At 35.7% G+C, this 22496-nt stretch overlaps 1 protein-coding gene across 1 annotated transcript in view; it reads left to right on the top strand.

The window, feature by feature from the left end:
• The first annotated feature begins 318 nt into the window (after nt 1-318).
• dysc (whirlin protein dyschronic) overlaps nt 319-22496 on the top strand; it is a 92457-nt gene continuing 70279 nt past the window's right edge. The window contains exon 1 of the mRNA XM_023391298.2: nt 319-727. The gene's annotated coding sequence lies outside the window, so the exon portion shown is untranslated. The remainder of the gene's footprint in view (nt 728-22496) is intronic.

Raw genomic sequence — 22496 nt, 5'->3', positions numbered from 1 at the left:
CGCAGAGCAGAGTGCGTGCGTGGGTGCGCGCGCGAGAGGCTCACTCTTTCTACCTACCCTGCTATCATCAGTACAGCTGGTGTTGGCATAGCAGTGGCGGTGCGGGCGCGAAATGAGAGTACGATCAGTGTAGTCGCCAATCGTGTTCCGCTGTAGCAGCTGTCGTTGCATTGGTAACGAGAAAAATAGCCAAAAAAATGCGCGCCACGAGAGCAGCTAGACGACATCAGTCGAATAGCGACGATCGTCCCCCTTTCACCACTGGCATAACCTCCTTGGCGAGCTCTGACGGGCTGGTTTGTGCCAATTGAGGAGAAAACGGTACCTGCACATGTACACGCGCTCGTACATCCGCTGCTGTAGACAGTAGCGCGGGAGAGATTCGCACTCGGGAAGACAGGCCGAGAGGTAACACACAAGAGGGACGATGCGTCGGGAGGACGAGAGAGGGAGAGCGGACGAGCGAGAGCGCTCGCTCGCTGCTGCCCTTGCCTCGAAGTAAGCCTGCCTCCCTCCTCGTCTGGGGAAAAAGCTTCTCGTTTGCCCGTCCGCTGCGAGCGTCCTTGTTTTTTCCCTTTTACTGATCTTTACTATCAAACCAAGTGCGCGACCGCTGCTGCTGTTTCATCGCTTACGTGTGTGGTTCCCTCTTACGAGGAAACAGAGGAAGAAGTGCAGGTGCGTCGAGCTTGCGGACATGAGCGCGCCAGCCAGCCTCCTCGCTCCGGTGAGTAGTCGTCTTTTCCCGTTCCCCTCTTCCAACCTGCGTTTCTCCCTAACGAGGCGTTTGCTTTTTCAACGGAGCTTGTGGAAATTTACCGTGGCAAGGGGATAAAGGGAGATCTCGCGCGCACCAACAACTTTTTTTGCTTTTCTACACTCGTGCGTGCTTGTACACCTGAAGTTCGCTCTTTGACCCAGTGAACACTGAACGCGTACTTACACACGCGTGGAGCTTTTCAATTTTTACTCGTGTGTCGAGCGAGTGGCTCTAAAACCGTGTGTGAGGCTGTAAACGAAAATTTTACTTCATGAATTTTATTTGTTTTTTTAAGCACGTTGACAACGGGATAAGCGCAGCTGGGAGGTAAGCTTGTAGCTGCGTTGGGGCTCGGTTTAAAAATTTTCTCGTTGTCTTTTTATGATACTAGTACTACCACGTGGAGAGTGTGTAGGGAATATTTTGACGTTCAAAGCTATTTTTAATACTGTATAGCGTTAAATCGATGAATATATGCGCCAGGAAGGATGAATCGACGAGTTTGTTTGCTGGAAAGAAAGTTTTTTGTCGAAGGAACATCACCTAAACTATTTTCAATGCGGAATTGCTTGTCATGATTGTATGTCGTGATTGTTTGTCGTGAAAATAAACAGATAGTTTTGTCAATAGTAAAACATATCGGTCGTGTTTCGAGTTAGATTTGCATCTGAATTAAATAGTTCTAATATGTTGAACCAAAAATTTACCCTAATTACACACAAAAATGAAAACCACCTGCAATGATTTTTAATATTCTTAACATTTTATCATTAAATACTATTAACTGTCCAGGCAGCACGAAAGCCTGTGTAATTCAGCAGTAAAGCGATGAATAAAAAAATGAGCACAAAGACAACGTCGTAATGTAACGTTCACGTAGCAAAACCCGATCCATTCTCTTTTGACAGCCTACAATTTCGATCGCTCTTAAACGTCATGGCTACCTATATCATTTTGTCTTGATGAAACCGTCAGAAGCCCCCTTGGGTATTCGAGACTCGGTGTCGCAAGCCAGAGGTAGAGAATCCATACACACAACCACGCGCATAAATCTCCCGATCCGTGCGGTGATTTCCGCACACCATTGCACTTCATTTCTCTCTCTTTCGCGCACCTACATACACACTCTCGTTAATTACGAGTTTTATTGATTGTTGCGCTTATTAGCGCTTACGTCAAATGTTACCACCCTCCGTCTAAATACCATCGCTGTCTCAAGCGATGTTTCAATTTAAATTTTGAAAGCTCGGCTGTGCAGTGATCGTCGTATTGTCAGTGTTTTTATGTGGATTAGTTCTGTTTGTCTTTTTTTTTTCAAAGAAGTGTTCAAAGTTTTTTTGCTGATGGAATTTATTCCCATCGTATAGAATTTGTAATTATTCAAAACAACTTTTTTCCAATTTCCATTTCCGTAGCGATTTCGGAAAGATTTCTCGACGAAACCACGGTACATCGCCTGTATCAAAGCTTTTTGAATAATCCATAGATTTATGACGAGTCATCAACAATATGGAACAAAACTTGAATAATAAAAAGTTTCGTTGACGTAGTAAAAGCCCCTTTTCAAAATATATCAAGAATGTACAGTGACATTAAAAGTAGGTTGCGTGAAAAGTTACGTGTATACGGTTTCTAATATCAAGAAAAAAAATGTGAAAAAGCTCGTTAAATTATTTAGGCATACAGTCATGACTGTTGATGTCATTTGGGCTGCTCAGCTAATCTCTAGTGGAAGATACTTAGGCTGTTTTAGTAGGATCGTTCTACGACTGGCATTACCTCTTTTTGCACCTCGTGAATTCAAAAAATGGGCCGAGTAATTTGCATCCCTCTTCAAAGAACGCCCAAGAAGTATTTTTCTTTTCTTAGTTTTCGTTTTTTGTAAAAATTAAAAAAAAAGGTAGTGTTACTTTCGTTTTTATGATGATTATAAATATTCAGTATGCTTATTATCTTTAAAAAAAGATCATTAAGATCCCCTTTGAAATGCTTTCTTTGCAGTACTTTTTTCTGGGCTTTTATGTGAATAATTTGCAGCATTAAATGCTTTTGTCTTTTCTTTCATACGTAAAAAATGACTTTATATTTTTCATAAAATATCAATTAGTACTGTTACTAATAACAATGACTCATAAGGCACAAACTCATTCTCATTCGTTTTACAATAAAATTCCTCTCAAGTCGGCACAACATTTCTGAATAGGTTTTTGTTAAATACTGAAAGTGCAGCTTTAAGTTTAATTCAAAGACTTTTCAAGACCTCAATAAGTTGAAGAGTTCTTTAGAACTACTTGATGACTTCGATGACGAATGGCTTTCTTCGAGATGCATCTCCTTTATTATGAATTGCTATTATATTATATATAATTAACTAAAAATGAAATGATAAAATAATTTATAAAGAAAAAAAATCATTATCTGAATGTAGTTGTTAGATCATTAATCTAAATTTTAAATACTTGACCGTGATAAATTTTAAACAACGTATTTAAAGAAGTATTAAAAGCCAACAAATTATTTGTAAGACTTTTGTGTCAAATAGTAATGTTATGTTTATAATGAAAAACACCGCTGTTGGATGTGCCAAGAAGTAGTAAGCCAATTATTAAGTATCGATGTACTTGACTCTCAATTTTTTAATGATTTCCAAAATTGATGAAATTTAATGTATGTCTTTGTGCATACAGTTCAAAATGAAAGAATATTGTATGGTAAATTATTTTCAACACAACTTGATGTTGTCGGTAAATATTACTCATTAAAAAAATTTATCAGAGGCTTTGGACTCTAATTTTCTCAGAAATGCGTTAAGTTTAATCAATAATAAGAAAAAGCATCGTTTCATTTCTAAAAAAAAATTTTGACGAAAGAGAAGCGCGCGTGTGTGATAACACTGTCGATGTACTTGATGACTGACATTACCAACGTATAGAATATACTTTCATGGATACCTCAATACGCACATAGTTATTTTAGGACTCGTTTCCTTAGCACCCTTCATGTAGAGCTTTACAACATACACCCCTCATTAATACCACCCTTACTTAATGACAAAAATTTGAAAGAGGCAAACCTAAAATCCATGTATTACAACGAATGCAGTGAATAATTTTACTGCAGCACTTGAAATTTTTTGCGATAAAGGTTGCCTCAAACTATTTCCCAAGTATCAGCTGGTTTCTTTCTTGCAAATCAATTACAAAAATATTTTGCAAATTCGTGATCCTTATGACTTTAATAATCAAAAAAAAAGTGTACTTGCATTGCATATATTATTCTCGCGCAAGTAATACTACACCTGAATCTAAAATTTCCATGATAACCACATTGATCAGCTCGTACATCAAGTTAATCATACCTAGATGTATATATAGTCACTACATATAGGTTTACATTGGTATAGGAGCGCCACTAAGGGTCAGAGACGTGTGTGGCCACGAAAATTCTCGGCATCCAAAGTCAAGTGGAGTAAAGGTAGTAAAAAAGAATGAGAAGCTGTCTTCATGCTACCTTCCGTCTCTCCTTCTCTCTCTCTCTCTCTCTTTACCTGTTTGTCACGTACGCGCTCGCGTGAAGGCTGCCACCCCACCCTGACTCGTACAAATTTAATACATACTTTATAGCATATACGTGCTTGATCAGCTGGTCAGCTGACGTCGAGGAAATTTCCGGGGAGAGTTAGTTTACTGGTATGTGTATTCGCACGCGTGTCATTAAAAATTCAATAGTTCAGGTTTTATGTGTATATTGTACATATATATAAATCAGGTTGTTTATGTAATAGGAAGGAGGCGAAAGAGAGAGGGTCTTGAGGTCAAAGGGAGGGCTTCGATTTTTATCTGTAATTTTAGTTTTTTTTTTTTTTTTTTTTTTTTTCTCTCACAAGAGATGACGAGTTGAGATTAAAGGTTCTAGGAGTTAGGATTGTTTGTCGTATACATGCAGACAAAGATGACTGGTGGTATTTTCCCAGCTGCTTGGATTTTGGATGGATTTACGCAGCTTTGTTAGTTTGAATAATGGTGGAGTCGTGCGAATGAATAATCAGGTGTTGGGCATGATTGAGCTCGAAATCAGTTGTCGATCTTGTAATTTGGTTTATGGTATCTGATGGACTACAAATTTCTTGCCTTCGCGTATCGTGGGAATTATTTTTGTTTTATTTCCCATCTCGTTGTATAATATTAGAACTCGTATGATTTGTAGTATACAATGATTTAACTTATGATGGAATAAAAATCATTTTTATTTGAAACATTTTCGTTTGAGACAAATGCAACTATAATACCTCTAAATCTGAAAAAAAACTTTTTTTTAGTACAATAAATCTTTAAAGATTCAAAGAAAATTCAAGTATTTTTGAACAAAAGGAATTTATAAATCATCGCGTATCATATAAGCTGCTTTTGAATAACGGAGAACAATCTTTGGCTTTGACGAGCCAAAGGAGATCGAACGCCCTTTGGGTCGTCTATATGTAGAACCCTTTGTTCGCCGAAGCGTGGTAAAGTATTTGGATCCCCCATTCCACATCTGTACCCTCCAAAACGAGGGACTATTTTTCCATCCAACAACATGACGATCCCTCACATTCCACCATGGTATGTATGTGTGGATGCTATACGTCCACGACGACATCGCACACCAACTTTTTCATACCTATATACCCGCGAGCTTTCGATATCTGCCAATTGCCTTCTGTACGCCCCCAACTTTCCATCACATTTCTGCCTCACCTAAGCTCCGCATTTTTCAGTCCACTCGTTCCTATTATCGATTCTCCAACCAAGCGTGAACAAAAAATCTGTCTGGCCCAAAAAAGAGGAACTCGAACATATCAACACCGCGCCACCATATTCATAAGATTGTGGGCATAGTTAAGGGTGCAACGAGAGCGTTCAATTCCACCTGACTCTAGAATTTTCTCGGTTGCACGCTTTGAATCAAATGTAAACGTTAAATGATTATTCAGCCTATGTTGTACCTCAGCCCAGATACCCCCTGGTGCTCTCTCTGATATACACAATACAGTATTGTAGGAAGCCTATTTTCAGGACGAGCCTTCCGTGCTGCGCCGTGCTGTCTGCCAAAGCATTTGCGCCTACTATTCATACGTACATCGCGTGGCGATACAAATTCTAAGTAGGTGTATATATTAGACAGGCATACATGCAAGAGATACGGTGCAATAGCGCGGGCTCGTGGAAAAGTAATTCAAAGCAGTAGGTGCAGAGGGCTTATGTTGCGGAAAAATAAAGGACGAAAGTTAATAAGGTGCCGCGTGGAAAATTCTTGACCTCTTCTTGGCTTTACTGACAGTAAAGCTATTTTAGCTAGTAAAAAAGTACACGATAGGCTGCATAAACGCCATGAAAGCTGAGTATCTGAAAGCACTTTTTTCCATGTATAATGTGTTAGTTTTTCTTCCTTTTTTCAATAAACTGCTAAAATAAGAGTTAAAATTTTACATCAATATCATACACGTGTGTAGTTTTTTGATGTACTTATAATAGTTTCGTAGACTTATTCTCTTTCCGAGAGATAAGAGGATACGATGGTACGATGTACAATGTATACGTATATGCAGTCGGTGCTGAGCAAGAATCCATTATTCAGATTTATTCCGTCGACTTCTTTTTACGGAATTTGGTTATTTCATGACAGAACTTTAATAATGATAGAATACTCTCATTTTATGCATACATAAATTATATTAGAAGTGCATTCTAATTAAACTGCGTAATTTACTCAAGTGCTTTTTTTATAATTTAAAATTACTTTGAGTTCATAAACATTCATTCAACCCATTTTTAGATAAATACACGTAGTCGACGCAATTTTTTGCCATTTCAATATTTCTGTGTATGAATTAAACACCATTGGGGAAGCCTAATAATAAGTGCTAAATACATAAAGTATTTAAAGTTTCTATAAGAATTTCACTTCTGAATCAAACATAAATTATTGTACCTCAGAATACTATTACCTATTTTAAGTTTATCTTAATTATTTGTGATGACAAGTGGCACAGAATCGTATAAAAAATAGTACTAGATATCGATAAATGATGCGTTTAATGTAGATTTAGTCAAAAGTAATTCACTAAAGTTAGAGTTAGTGTACTTTGCAAGTTTATTTTTAAAGGTTATAAACCTTTGCTAATTGTAAAGTTATAAAGTTTTCAACCTTACACAACATGAGTTTTTAATAGGACTTGTGGGGACTGTATGAATCTTTTCAACTGTTTATATCTACAACTATTGGCTTAACCATGGAGAAAAATATAGTATGAAGAGGGAAAAATCTACAAAAAAATTAGTTCACTTTTTGTTCAAGTGTTAAGGACCACAACAGCAGCGGTTACATGCAATAAATGGTCCAACTATCAATCTCCATTGTAAACTTTAGCCATTTTTCATTACATATCAATACGAGGGGGAAAAAGGTATTTAGTACAGTAAATGTTAATTCAACAATATATTTGAAAAATTTCTAGAATGACTGAAAATGTTAAATATTTCAAAAATTAATATCTTTTTTATACTATTTTTCAAATCTACTACAACTACCTGAATGTCCAAAGTGTAGTAATACAGGAAAGTCAGAAGAATTAATTTCAGACTGATACATATATTTTGACTTACTTAATGTATTCATTACGGTTCTTGGTGTTCTAAAAAATTTTGTTCAATTATCTTTGATTGTTAGTTTATGTCGTGATAATTAATAGAATAGTTTCAAACCACATTTTACACAAAATTTATTTCCTAAATTAAAAAAAATGTTCATTCGATTCTAAATATTTCTAAAAAATATGCAAAAAGGTATTAATAGTTCCAATGAAATATCACCATCTGACAATACTTCTCAGGTTGAAACCAACGTGGATGAATTTTAAGTCCACCTATGAGTAGTATGTATTATATAATAATCTGACCCACACGAATGGACGGTTACGGGGTGCAGCCGATGCGGAATTCGCAACCTCGACCGGGCCTGTGTTGCCCGGGTACCCTCGGCGACACCTCCAATAAACGTTATGCGCGGGTCTCGCTCTCTGAGACACCACCGGGGCCAAATATCGCGACGACTTTAGCACGACACAAAGGGGATCGGGCACACACAAAAGGAAGCACTCGCGAGTAAGTTTAAAATGAGAAATATATTCAATTAAATATATAAAAAATTACAAATCGTACTCGTGGGTGTAGGTGTGTGTTCTCGCACGTCGAGCGCGATTGCTCGACGTGCTCGCGGCGCGAAAACGCAAACCGGACAGACCTACGCGGGCTAATCTAGGGCCGCTGCCCTTTACAATAAACTGCCTGTTGGCAGGACAGCGATGCGGGTGGTCGCTCCTCGTCGGTGCCTTGAATACGCGGAAACTAGACGCTGTTGGAGTGAGTACGCAGAGGCCAGTAGGCGTCCCTACTGGCTGCGTTCGAAGGTCAAGGTCGTCGGGGCTGGCCTTGGATCAACCTTGTCCGATGGTACAGGAGCCGGGTCACGGCACCAACACTGTACCGCGACGTCGAATCATCTCCCTCCAAGGGTCGCCGATGTCCACGTTATCGGTGGATCACCCAATCACTCCAACACACAAATTTTCGCACCAAAACAAACGGGAACAAGGGGAGACGGCAAAAAACTCGCTTCACGCGCGTTCGCTGGCCCAAGATAATCTAATCCCTTTTCGGCTTTTTCTTCCTTTTCCCTCTTTTCCTAACTGTCCTCTACGTTTTTCCCTTTTCCTTCTTTCCCTATCGGTCCTAGCCTACCGATGATAGCTCAACGGTATCTCACCGTCACAGGACATACTTATTCGAATATATACATCGTCTACATTAATGTAAAAATTTGTTAGGATCATTAAATATTTATTATACTTCGTTAATTTAGATATTGATTAAAAAATTTTAGTTTGTAATGTAGATACCATAAATAGATATAATTAATGATAAAGTCGATATTTCTGCTGTTAATAATAAATTATTTATAAGGCAAGAAGAAAGTAACACCCCATGTGACAGTAAAAAGACTTATTGATCTTTTTTCGCTGTAGAAAAACAGTATTGACCTCGCACTAAAAATAATCAATGAAACCGCAGACAGTACAGGTATCTTTATTCATTTCTTTTTTCGAGAGAATAATTTTGTAGGTGATCTATGGATTTTTTTTATTCTATATTGATATATAAACTTTTTAAATTGCAAACAGCTTAGTAGTCAAGCTGAAAAATTAAAAAATGCTTTATAGTTATCAATATTGAAATTCAAAAAGAATATATTATTTTTACAGTGCTGTAAACTGATGAAAAATGAACTAAAATAAGCTTCAGATATATCATTACCTATGACGTTTGTACTTTCATTATAACAAATAAAATCGAGGTGACATCAGTTTTTTTTTATCGCATCAATTGTTATCATTTCTTGACAACCAACATTCATGTTTTAACAGGCCACTAACTTACGTGGACTGCAGACGTAGAATGCTCGAAAGCTCGTGCGAAAGAATCCTGATATCCACTGGTATCACATTATGTACGTACGTAAAAATATACACAGAGTACAGAATAACAAAAAAAAAGTAAAAGGTAATGAGAAGTAAACGAGAATGTTAAGAGGGGGGGGAGGAGTAAGACTTCCTAGACTATGTGCACTCCAGAAAAGGGAGGTAAAGAATAAAAGGGACGGAAGAAAATTAGCGAGCATGCAACGTGTAGGAATAAGCATTTGCTTTGCGGGTGTGTGGTTTCTTTCAACTGCAAAAGTTCGTGTGAGAGCAAGGTCTGCTAATATATACATACATATTATACACGCTGCGAGCGAATAACGTAGCTCTGGAATTTTCGTTGTGTTGAGGGGAAAACGCAGCCACGGTACTCTTACTCTGCTTTCTCTATAGTTCTATATGTATGAATACAAATACACATATACGAGCAGCTAGCTCTACCATCGGTACACACCTGACTTAATCGAATTCTTTGAGCTTTGCTTCGTTTGTCCGACTTTTAGACTTTTTCTAGTCAAGCTATATCTTTCGAGCCTGAGGATCGATTTATTGCTGTGTTGGCAGCAATATGTCGTGTTTATTCCATCTTCTTTACTCAATATCTTTCTTATTTTGTTTTTAGCTTACATTTTTAGCTTTTTTTTTTTTTTTTTTTTTTTTTTTCTTTCTATTTTTCGTTAAAATATTATTTAAAAAATGTATAAAATTTTTTGATCAGTGTGTATCAAATAACTTCACAGGTTTTCAATAGTTTTAATCGATCAAAATGGATGGTCTAAGACTTTTTTTTGTTTTTCAGCCTATGTGCATAATACAGTTTTTCATGTCTCAGCCAATACACAGACGGGAATGTTCGCTTTCCAAGCCACTGGCATTTATACACTATTTGGTACCTGGGGACGCACGTTGCCAGGGCAAACACCAGACCCAAGGAAATATTTGTGATTTCCCTGATTGGATTGTATTAAAATCATATCTCCCTACTTTCGTCTAATTTTTACCTAAGACAAAAATTGTTCTTATCGAGTGGTCATTTCGAGGACAAAGCGCCCAGTTCTACACACAGTACATTTTGTATACTCATATGTTATCATATATTACAGCTTTTTCCTCAGGATATCGTAGGTACGGTTGTTAACAAGACAAATTATCAGTTATCGCCATACGGTACAGAAGCAGCTGCAAAGGCAAAAGAAAAAAATCGGTAATTGCCTGAAAACACGTTTCTTACCGACGAGGCACAAAATATATAACCTATTAACGTACGACATTTTGTTATGAGACTTTTTTCTACCATTAATATGCTTGATTGGAATTTTTCCATGTCAACTTTTATATGAGATACTAATGAAATTTATAATAAATTAGTGCTTTTTGCCGCTACTATGCTTAGCAGAATCAACTCAATCAAACTTGATCAACTTAAGTCAATATCAATATCCAGACTATCAATTCAAAATAATACAATGCAACCCTGCTGGTATTTCAAAAAATGGTAAAAATTCCTAGCAATTACAGTTTTCAAAATAAAGTTCAAAGATTTGCAACGTTCGTACATTTCGTAAAAACCTTGAATACTCAACTTTTTTTTCAAATCATTAGAAAATGAAAAAGGCACTTAAAAGCTTATAGGCTCGACGCTTATTCTATCTAATTATATATATAAGTATTACTTCGTCTTTCAAATTTTTTCTTTTGTGACATTTTTTAGACACGTACGCTCTGCGTGCATGAGACCTTGGAGATTGCCACACAAGCTATAGTTCAAAAAATTTTGAAGCGGAAAGAGGGGAAAATACATGTATAGTCGAGTTAGTAAGACAAATTAAAAAAAAAAAAAAACTAAACAATAAAACCTAAAAAAGTTTTTAATTTTATTGTGTACCCATATAATTAAAATTGTAGTTTCATTTCACCAGCATCTCGAGGTATCCCAGGTTATTTTTGCTCACGATTTTCAAAATATTTTTACGCTGCTAATAATCGAAGTAAGTTTATGTCTCACAGGCTTCATATGATATTTTTTTCATGTCTCCTGGTATACATTCTGATGTTGCACATTTGAAAAAAACAGAAAGAAAAAAAGTAATTAAAATTTAAAAAGTATTCCAATCAAATACCGTGTACATTTGCTCAGTAATGAGGTGTTAAGCACAAATCACTGTGCTAGTAGTTATTTCTATATTATTTATTTTAAAATTTTCTCTACAGTACGATTGCCTCATTTTCCCCACTCAAAGAACATAAACGATAGTAACTCAGATTTTTGGTATATAAGGCGATACAAGCGTATCAGATTGGGTCAGTTGAAAAATTCCATTTTACTTCAAGCAACCTAAAATGTTCACTCCACTCATTATTTATACCGTTTTTGGAACGACCTTTTTTTTGGTGAGTAGATTGTTCTGTTATTTTTGCTTCTTCATACAGGGAGTTTTGTAGTAGTCAAAATTTGAAGTTTTGCTAGAAAGGGCTAAAAAATATTTCACACAGTATAAAGCATTAATATACGTCATTTAAAAAAAAAAAAATGTCTACATAAGCGAACATACATGTAAATACGTAGGCAGTTTATGATCACGTCAACTTACTTGAATGATTTCGGGTTGATAGATGTCAAGTGCATCAGTGAAATTTTCTTTTATACTGCTTCCCTCATGTTCATAAGTTTTAATTTATTATCAATAATACACTTATTTTACTCAATTGATGAGAAGAACTTCAAACATAATACTTTAAAGCACATATAAAGTCACAGACCATAATATAATTAGTGAAAATTTTGATGAGAAAAATAATAATTTGAATAACTTGAATTTATCCAGCATCTAAACATACTCTGAAGATCAAAAATAACTCTGGATAAATAACAATAAACATAATTAATGATTAACACATGTAATAACAAAAATTTGTAGTGCAATTTTCGCAGCTGAAGCTTTGATTTCTTATCAATTTATCAATTTTTAATGAGAACTAGAAAACTAGACAGTCTAAGAAATGTACCTAAATTTTTTGGATTTAATTCATTTCGTATTTTCTAAGTAGTAAAGAGTCAAATGTAACTTTGCGATAAATGCCTTTTACTCTCATCAAGACAGTGAAATCACAATGCATTGCGTACGAGGAAAAAAAATAAATGTAAGGATACGTTTTTTGACATTTGATTAAAATTGTTGTTAGTTTGAAAGTAGAGTAACAAATGCAACTGAACCAACTCGCGTCTCATACGTCATGCCATAGAGATTTAATCATCGATATTTTTTGAGGATTGTATCAAATGTATTGTACCGATAAATAATTTCAAAAATTTCTTACATTTTAGGTTAACCCTGCAATTGCTGAAGAAAGTCAAGTCATTTTAGAAAAAAGTTTTGAAAAAATAATGGAAAGTAATCACTATAATATTTCAGATCAAGTTAGAAAAATATTTGAAGATCCCATAACCATAAATTTCAATGATTTGCAAAAGTACATGGATAACCATACAATAATCGTAACAAATTACCTAAACGAGGAAAAAAAGATACATAAGAAAGTTACCAAAGAAAATACGAAACAATCTATCGAGGAGCTCAAAATGATATTTGAGAAAACATATACTGACATCATGAAGTTAATAGGAGAACTAAAAAATTAAATATCAAGCGGTAAAGATTAAACATAACATAGAACTACGAAGAAAAAGCATATTTAAAAAAATAATCAATTTTTTTACAAATAAAAAGGAATTAGACATTTATGATACATTGAACTATACTTAGATAGTTAAATTTTACCATTATTTTCAATTTATGTAATTTTGCATGTGTATGACTGCCTGTATATTTATCACTCCGTAAAAATGGTTTACGCCTCAAACGAAACCTTTGTATTATCACAAACCTTTTTTTTTTTTGCTAAAATATATTGATATTTCATCTTGGGGTTTTATGTAGGTGTGGGGGTTTATGCACACATAAACAGTCTTTGAGGTAGAAATAACTTAAAACAAAGGCGGATGTTATATTTTGAGCAGCGTTTCTATAGAAGTTGTCGTCAATCTTATCTTGATGAATGTTAATTCGTGTTACAGAAATACTCGTTACCTACGATGTACATCAAGAACATGTATGAACGCCAAATCAAATACTATAATGTAACATTTAAAATGTTGGAACAATAAAGTATCTTTCGTACACCTAATATTGTTTCTAATTATTTAAAACTACATTTTTATCAATGCGCAGGAGTTATACAGTAAATTTTAAAAAACAAAAATTTTCGTTATCCTGATGTCTCACGTAGCTCCCTCACTATATTCGCTGGTACGGTAATTAATATTCTGAAACATATAATTTTATCGATAAGGTCCCAAATTATATTTTTATTACCATTATGATGTGCCTCTGTCGCTTGGAGCTTTTGTGAAATACAACAATGAATTCCAAATACATAGAAACAGGCTCGTACCATCGTATAACTATTCCATCCAAAATTTGCGTCCAACAAAAAAAATGTATTCATCCTATAACCAATGTACCGCAGGTACCCATATACATCAATATTTCACCCTCGATTCTGACTTTAGCATCAAGGAAGTAGGTATATATGAAAAAAATACGATAACTGGAGTGCTCGAAGAAGAGCCGGATACAGTCATAAGAGCTCAACACCAGGGTTTAGCAAACAGGAAAATACGAGGCTGTACATAGCTGCTACTCCTTTCGTGACCGTAGGTAGTAATCGGTTTGGTATGCATTTATGCACACTCACCAATGTATAAGTAGATCCTATACATATGCACGCGCTTGCTCACTCGTGGATCGAATCGTGCCGACGGAACACGCTCTGGCTTTTTCGTGCGTATACATATATTCTTCAGTACACGCTCGAGATTAATATACAAGCTCTTTCGTCCACGTCTGTTCTTGATAACACTGTTGAACTAGCGAGTTGGACGAATGCGACGGCTCGTGAAAACGTAAGGACACTACAGCTATTGCAGCCACTGCAACTGTACCCTTTGTTAACTCGATAAGATTAATTTTCTGGCTTTTGCTTTTGCTCTCCTTCTCGTGTTCTCGTGCCAAAAAAATTGGGTTCGGATAACGTAGGACATTGTTTTTTCGGAGTACTGGAAATCCGAGGTTGCAAATTTTCATCTAAAATAAAAACGTTTTTTACACGATAGTTATAGTACAACTGTTCATAAAATTGTGATCATAAATTGTCGAGTTTCTTCTTGTACATTTAGAACAACAATAACTGATCATTTTTTTTATTTTAGAGTATGGAGTTGATTCAGAAAACTCGTCGACACCTAAAAAGCAATCATCAATGTCGTTCCTTTTTTTTTATTTAACCTCTTAATGGTAATCTTTAACCAAATCAATTTACAGTTCGTATACATCCAATACGTTTCTATTATTAATCGATTTACCACTGAATTCAATCATTTCCTACAAAAAACTAAAGTGAATAAGTTTTACTCCCGAAAAAAGCTCACGAAGCGTCCATAAATAAAACGACGGCTGAATGATGTAGGACCATTCGTGGCTTTTAAAAAATAATACTTTACGATCGCAAGAGAGCACTTTCCCGAATAGAACCGAAAAAACACGTTCCCGCGACCCCCTTCAGTATCTAGCACGTATATATAAATAACGACGCAAGCGAGTTCGATTTCTCGGGCATAAAAAGCCAGCAGAGCGTACATATATACGTATACATACCTATACATCTGTATACCTCATGGGCTGTACACCAAATACTACCAAACTTGCAAAGTAGGGAACAAAGGGCTTGCGTACGCATGTATATTCAGTGTATTGACGCTTTCCACTCCGCGGTCAAATTGACCCAACAGATCGAGTTTAGTGAGGTTTTTTACGATAGGCCTACCATCTACCTACATAAACCTGGTAAAGTTACCGTAGCTTTTTGATCAACCAACGTTCACCCGTACGAGCATATAAATTATACACTGCATGCAAACACTTGTCTGGACATACGCGTAAGGAAATTCGAGAGTAGGAAAAAAATAGGGAAAAAGAGAGAAAAGGCTTCGTGAAATATTGAAGCTCAGCCATTAGGGTACAGGAGCAACATGTATACCTATAGCTTTGTCATCGTCTGTTTTGTTACTACCGTAGACCACGTGCTATACCAACTACCCAATTGGGAATACGACAAGGCGTCATTGTAAGGCAACATGTGACCTTCTCACCTTCACGCATTAGAGCCTTCCTTAATAAGGTGTCTTATTCTGTATTTTCTTATTTTGAATTTTTGTTTTGTTCACTGAGAAAATGTACACGTAAAACTCTGTCAGTTCTCTTTTTTTTCTTCTCCAAAGGTTAAGTGTACAGTGCACGTGAGTTCCTAGGTATTAAAGATACGAGCTAAGTTTTATTTTAATGGGCTATACTGCTGTTTTAGAATGTCTTGGGAGTTAGGTATCCTTTGGATAAAATATAACATGGAAGTTCAACAAGTGAATCCAATAAATCCAACAAAATAAGCTCAAGATCTTAAAGTAGACTCTTAATGTTGGACTATAAACATTAATAGTTCGCATCTTATTACAAGCTTTTTTTTACATTATTGAAAATAATAATTTCTTATTTCAATCGAGATATTCTGTAGTTTAAGAATAATTCCATTATTATTGTAATATGTTCAACTAACTAAAGTCAAAATATCAACACGTATCATGACTTTCTGGAGACACAAAAAAATCATATGGTTTTATCGACCAAGAATATTTATTAAATAAGTATAAGAAATAAGTTTTTATTTAAAAAAAGATTTCGTACGTTCTTTTACTCTCAATAAAGCCACAATTTACTTTTTTTTGTCACATTGTAATCAGTAAATACATAATTTACACAATTTAAGTGTTTTAATTTTGTCAGTTGACATTCTACACATCCAGATAGTTACAACCTAAGTCAATCAACTGTGTACATCTATTTGAATTTATATCCTTATCAACATACGATGGAGCCAATCAGTACCACGCTACATTGTATTCCATAACTATCCCACGATCTATCAGATGGTTAAAACATGAATTTACAGCATATATTTAGTGACAATGCTTGGCTCTCGCGTTTTATTTTTCATTACAATAATTTGTCACACAACGCAACCTCTAATTCTGTTAAGTGATGAATTATTTAATTGTAAAATTATTAGTACTTTTTAATTTCAAACAGTCATGGTAAGTTACAGACTGAAATAATTCAACACACTTTCTGTCTTCGTTCCCTCCTGTCAGTAGTATAAGTCAGAATCATGTCAGACATAAAAAAAAATTTTTTTTAATAAAATAACTTTTTTCCAAAAATCGATTCGGCTTTAATTTAGTTAATTGGGGACTCGTTATAGGGATATTATGAAAACGAAGTAGTACATATGTACAGCCACGATCAATCTTTTCACGTTTGCTTATTATCTTTCAATTTTTAATGATTACTTCAATCACGCAATTCGATGTACACATCTGTTACCTTATCCCTCTATTTCTCATTATTTCTATTTACCTCTCCATCCCATCCGTCTACTAAGAATTGAACTTTAACAACTTTTTTTTTATCTCTTTCTCTCTCCGTCTCGTTTTCTCTCTTTCTCGAATGCTAATGGAATCAAGCGAATTAAAGTTCACTTACCACTGTTTCCATTTCGGTAAGAGGCTATTATAGCGATCGCTATTAAGGACGAGCGACTAAATTAGCCCCATTCTTGAGTATGTTTGTTTCAATTCAATTTGCATTTGCTCGTTTCTCTCTTTTTAAATCATTTTCATCGTGTATCTCTTCCCCACCTGCACTGTGGTCCAACGATTAAAACTAAATTTATTTTAATAATCGGTGTATTAATTTTAAAGGCCCACTCGTTGCGGGTCGACCTGTAGTTAAAATACCTATGACTGAGAGTTGGCTATTTTTTTTGCTTGTGGTTTTATTAATACTGAATTTAATTGAGCTATCAAATTCGTTTTCATAAGGTATTTGATTGCTAACAGTGTTTTCATCAGTTTTTGTGAGTGAAAAAACGATTGAAACCCAACAAGGATAGCATATAATTAATCATATTTGTTTAAATAGTTTATATTCATCCAAATTAGTATATGCATCAAGAACTTTAACTCTACACGTTAACAAAATAAATAGTAACAACGATAACAGTAACCTTATGCTTTTAAAAAAAAAACGAGTAATTTTAACTACGCTGTTTTAGAGTATTTTCTAACGCTTTTTTCACTACATAACGAGATAAGTCTGAATGCAAATAAGAAAATAATAATCATAAATTATTGTAAATAAAAATATAACTGTAGAGTCTAAATAATATATATTTTTTTAAATGTACAAAAATGTACAAACACAAAAACACACGTACTCATAAAATCTCCAACAGAAAAATCCTCTACACAATCCATATTACTGATTTTTCGACTAATTTTCCCCTACACTTATATTTTATACCTTTCGTTGATACTGTAACGTTGTATACACTGTACAAAATCATCTAAAAAAAATTACCATGTGACTCGTAAACGGCAGCACCGTTGCTTCTCAACAGTCGATAATACCAGTTGACGTTATAAGGCTATTGCAGCAAGTTGAGTGCTCGAGCACGATATTCTCCTCTATTTATAAATTAAAAAAAAAGTCAAATCAATGTTTTTTTAATTCATCACACTATAGACGTTAACGTATAGACTCAACAACCCAGAGCCTCCACCATCATTATCCATCCGAAAATAATCCAAACAGAGTTCATATAGTTGAATTAGTTCATAAGTAACTCTTTAAACCAAATGGAAATTCCCACATTAACGTTATCGGTCAAATATTCCAATTCATCCGAATTACAAACTCATTAGCCGTAGTAAAAAACAGACAACCAATACACCAGTCCAACCACCAAGTTTATCTCTCCCTGCACTCTCATGCATCTTAATGAAAGCGATATATTGAAAGGCATAATTGCGCGTATTAACCCTCCAAAGCTATTCCGAGTGGGAAATCGTTATTGAACGCAACCGAGTCACGTCTTATTAGCAAACATTTCACAGGATATGGAATGCTGTTCTCGTAGGGCTTATATCTATACACACGCACGTATCCTTCAGCTGAATCACCCACATTTGAGTATGTGTACACGCTGGAACGGACCCGGAATCCAAAGCGCGCACGTGATACCAAGGGGCAGGAGGCAAAGCTCGCGCTATGTGAAAGACGGAAAAACACGAGTTCGCGGATGGTTCGTTTTAATGCTTTCTATGTGTTATTTGAGTACCCGTGCACAGGCTTGCTTTTACGGTGAGATGAGTTACGAAGCAATAGTCGAAATTGCTCGAATGTTCCGCATTATCCCGCTTATTCGTTTGTTGCTTTCGATGCTCTTCCATTTCAATCAAAATGAATATCCATTTTTTTACATTACATGATTTTTGATCACCTATTCGTGATCGATGGAGCTCGTATGGTATGTCATGCATCATCTAAATTTGATTACAAATGTGTGGAATGCTTCAAATATTTGCTCATTACTCGGCCTCCACAACAATGTACCATCAACACTAGTGCTCTTGCTCGACAAAACTAGCGGTTACAAAATTTACCCAATGGGCATACGTGGGCATCAAGAAAGCCACGTATTAAAAATATTGATTTTCAAAGAATCTCCCGATGTACTCTCCTTTTATGTTACCTTAAAGCGCAATCAATCCAAACTTCAGTCACAACATGTGGATTAAATTTCACAACCGATAGGTAACAATAATACACCTACGGCACACAAGTGAATACGAAAACAAATGCCCAGCTTATTTCACACAAATATATATACACACGTATCAACGGGAATTTGAACAAAGCGACTCGTAAAGCTTCAAACTTGACCTCGAAGTTGCACAGCCAGAAGCTTGTGTCCAGAAACGAAAGCTCCCTGGTACGCGCACTTTTTTGTTACAGCAGTCACTATTGTGTGCAAAACAGAGCGACCAACAGTCACTTCGGAACCTCGACTTTTCCTCGGATTTTTGCTCGAGCTTGCAAAGAAAGGGAGGGCGGGCGGACAGATTAAAAAAAAAAACCGTCGTGCGCGCTATTGCTTCTTTTTTAAAATAAAAAAAAAAGAATAAAATAAAAATGAAAAAAAATTTTTCAAAGACAGCAGTGTGAAACAAAAATTGTGAAGTTTAGCTAGAAAGAAGCAAGAATAAAGGCAGAACTGCTTCAGCGGCGTGTACATGTATAATAAACGGGCACGCGGACAGACAGAGCTCTTTCATGTACGCAGCTGAATGAAGCCGGCTTCTGGGTCTGCAGTATTGATCGCCCCACCCTCGCGGCACACACGCGCGCACTCACCCTCTCCCCGCCCTCTCTTTCTCCAACGCTGTACTTTCTTGCTCTTCTACGACCCCATGTTCCCATGGTCCTCCTTTTCCCCGCAAACTCCATTTATTTCCTAACTTTTTCCCACACTCTCTCTCTCTCTCTCTCTTCTCTCTGCCAGTTTCATCTCTCCTCTGCTTTCTTCCGCGTTACTTACCGTACTTTTGATCTTATTTTTTCTCCGTCATTCCCGTCCTTTCTTGCGTCTTCCTCGTGTTTTTGAATCTCACCTACGCCTCCGACTTCCTTGCACTTTTCACAATCCAAGATGTATGCGTTCCTTCACGTCTCTCTTTTTTCGCTCCTTCCCTGTTACTCGTAAATTTCCGTGGCACGCGCACAACACTGTATTTTACGGTAAATTTAAGACACGAGAACAGCCTGAGGCGGCTGTTGTTGCTACATCTTCGAGGGTAATGAATTTTTCTTGCTATTCCCGGCGTCATCTCCATTTTTCTACGCGTATTTTCACAACTGGGTATACGGTGCTTCATTTTAACGCATCAACTTTGTAAGAGGAAGATTCTTTGTTTCATGAAGTTGGTAACAGTCTGTCCGAACATTGATGGCTTATTTATATGCTTTTAGCCTTTCTTTAAAAGGCACTGAGACAGCAGTATTTCAGTCTCACTATATACTTATACTCGCTTTAGAGAGTTTATTCACTACCTTGTCTTAGAGTTACAGAATTAAACTATGCACGACAAAAGCTGCGCCAGGAACAACTATCGAGGAACTCTACAAGTATTATCGTCGTTACAATGAAGAACATTGTTTGCACTGTAGAGAAGAGAAGACAAAGTTTGCGTTCCGAGGACTCGACAAATACAATAGGTACATATACTGAACTACTAGTTGAGAAATATACTTTTATTACTAATTATACACTGCTGGCGTATTTTAAAAATTGATTTTTTTTAGCATAAATATAAATAATAGCATAAATCGAGGAAATCGATTAATGAAACGGTGATGCTATTACGAGCAATGCTTAGCAGTGCTTATAACTTCACAAGATCGAAAGATTTAACCGAGATGTATATGCAAAGTCTTGGGGCATAGCATACAATATTTTTGTATTAATTGCACGTACTACGTTATTATTAATATGTGTGCCTTTTTGCTTGACACAAATCCATTGTTTTCTGTTGAGAACACTTCGGGTATGAAGAGGCCCGTGTAGTTTTACTGAATCAATGCAGAAAATCGATAAAAAGTAGATAAAAAAGAAAACAGGTACAAGCTTTTGGCTGAAACACAAAAAAATTCTCAATATTTTCAAGAAAACCAAAATCAAATGTTTTATTTGTATCAAAATAACTTTTGCGCCCCGTATATTGGACTAGTTTGAAATATTTAAAATTCGTCTTCAAAAAGGCTCTGCTTACGAACCAATACTTTTTTCTAGAAATAACCATCTCTACTTTGGTTCTATTATAAATTCTTGTTCCGCTCTCTTAAATGCGATCCATTTTATGATCATTATTTACAAGTGCACATACGTGCAAACTCATAAGAACTCTTAAAGTAAAAAAAAAAAAAAAAAAAAAAAGACAAGTAATTCGTTCGTAAGTAAAAAAAAGCGCTGCTTCAATTGAACCAACTCCCCTATCTTTCGCGAAAAATCTTGATAAAAAATTCATGCACTTCACGAAGGAACTCCGCAACTACAGGAAAAAAAAAGAGCAATAGCAGCAACAGCGGTAGCTCTTGAGGGAAGAAAGCTAGTGGAAAAATCTCGACACTAATTTTTGCCATGCGTCTCACTCACCAACACCACACACATCAGAGTGAAGACGAAAACTCGGCCAATCAGAGCAGCTTTTTAGCCTCGATAGGCACTCGGTAAAAGGTTTTTCTCAAGTGTTTTCTCGTTCCCTCTCTTGCTATTTTCTCATTAATAGTACGAGCTTCTTTTTATTGCTTTTTGCTCCACTGTCAGGGTACGGTCATCAGCTGTACAAAGAAAGCATATTAGCTATTCTCTTACTTTTTTGCATACACTTATTTAATATACTTATATTGTACAACACATATAAAGACTGTTGTAATAATTGATTATGTAGGTTGTGACATGTGCACGCCTGTCATCCTAATGAAAAGATTAGCATTACTTTGGTAAATGAGTGTTATAAACTACTTTTTGAAATTAAAATAGTGAACATTTTAACTTTAAGTGCTTTTTTCTGCATCAATAATGTACAAAGACCACCTCAGTAATGGCGTTAGGATAAGATATTTTACACTTCATGTACAGGCACAAGTTTTACTTTGCATTCAGAACAGGATTGCAACTTCAGCTAATGTATGCCGAGTATTTTAATTATACTAAGTACAACTAATGTACAATGGTATTATAAAATTGTGAGATTGTATATTGTACATTAATTATAAAAGTAATTTACTATATGTTCGGTATCCTATTCTTAAAAAAATACGATGGGTCACGTGATGAAGCCTGTTTATTCGTCTTGTGATTGGCTGAGACTGATTAAGCGCGGGTAGATTTGAAAATGAGATTTTGAAAAATCAGTGAAAAATCATTTAAATTTGTAAGTTGATAAGGATTACAATATTGCGTGTTACAACAAAGATATAATTATTGTATTTTTCGTTAAAAACATAGAAAATAAATGTTTTATTAAATTTCGGGGGTTGGCGTGCGGAGCGGCTGCACCACCTAGTTAAAAAAAAATCCCTAATGATTATGTGTTGTGTCGAAGGAGATTTCAATTTTCTCCAGACTGCCCTTCAATTATAAATCATAAAAAACCTTGGGTGTTTACTGTATAACTGCAGAAGGAATATTTTTCATAAAATTAGAGTTCAT

This window comes from Copidosoma floridanum, unplaced genomic scaffold, assembly GCF_036245765.1.
Source record: "Copidosoma floridanum isolate Cflo_tuat_1 unplaced genomic scaffold, Cflo_Japanese_pri ptg000013l, whole genome shotgun sequence".
NCBI lineage: Eukaryota > Metazoa > Arthropoda > Insecta > Hymenoptera > Encyrtidae > Copidosoma > Copidosoma floridanum.
Note: the sequence above shows the minus strand (reverse complement) of the source record. Positions and strands in the feature narration are given on the sequence as shown.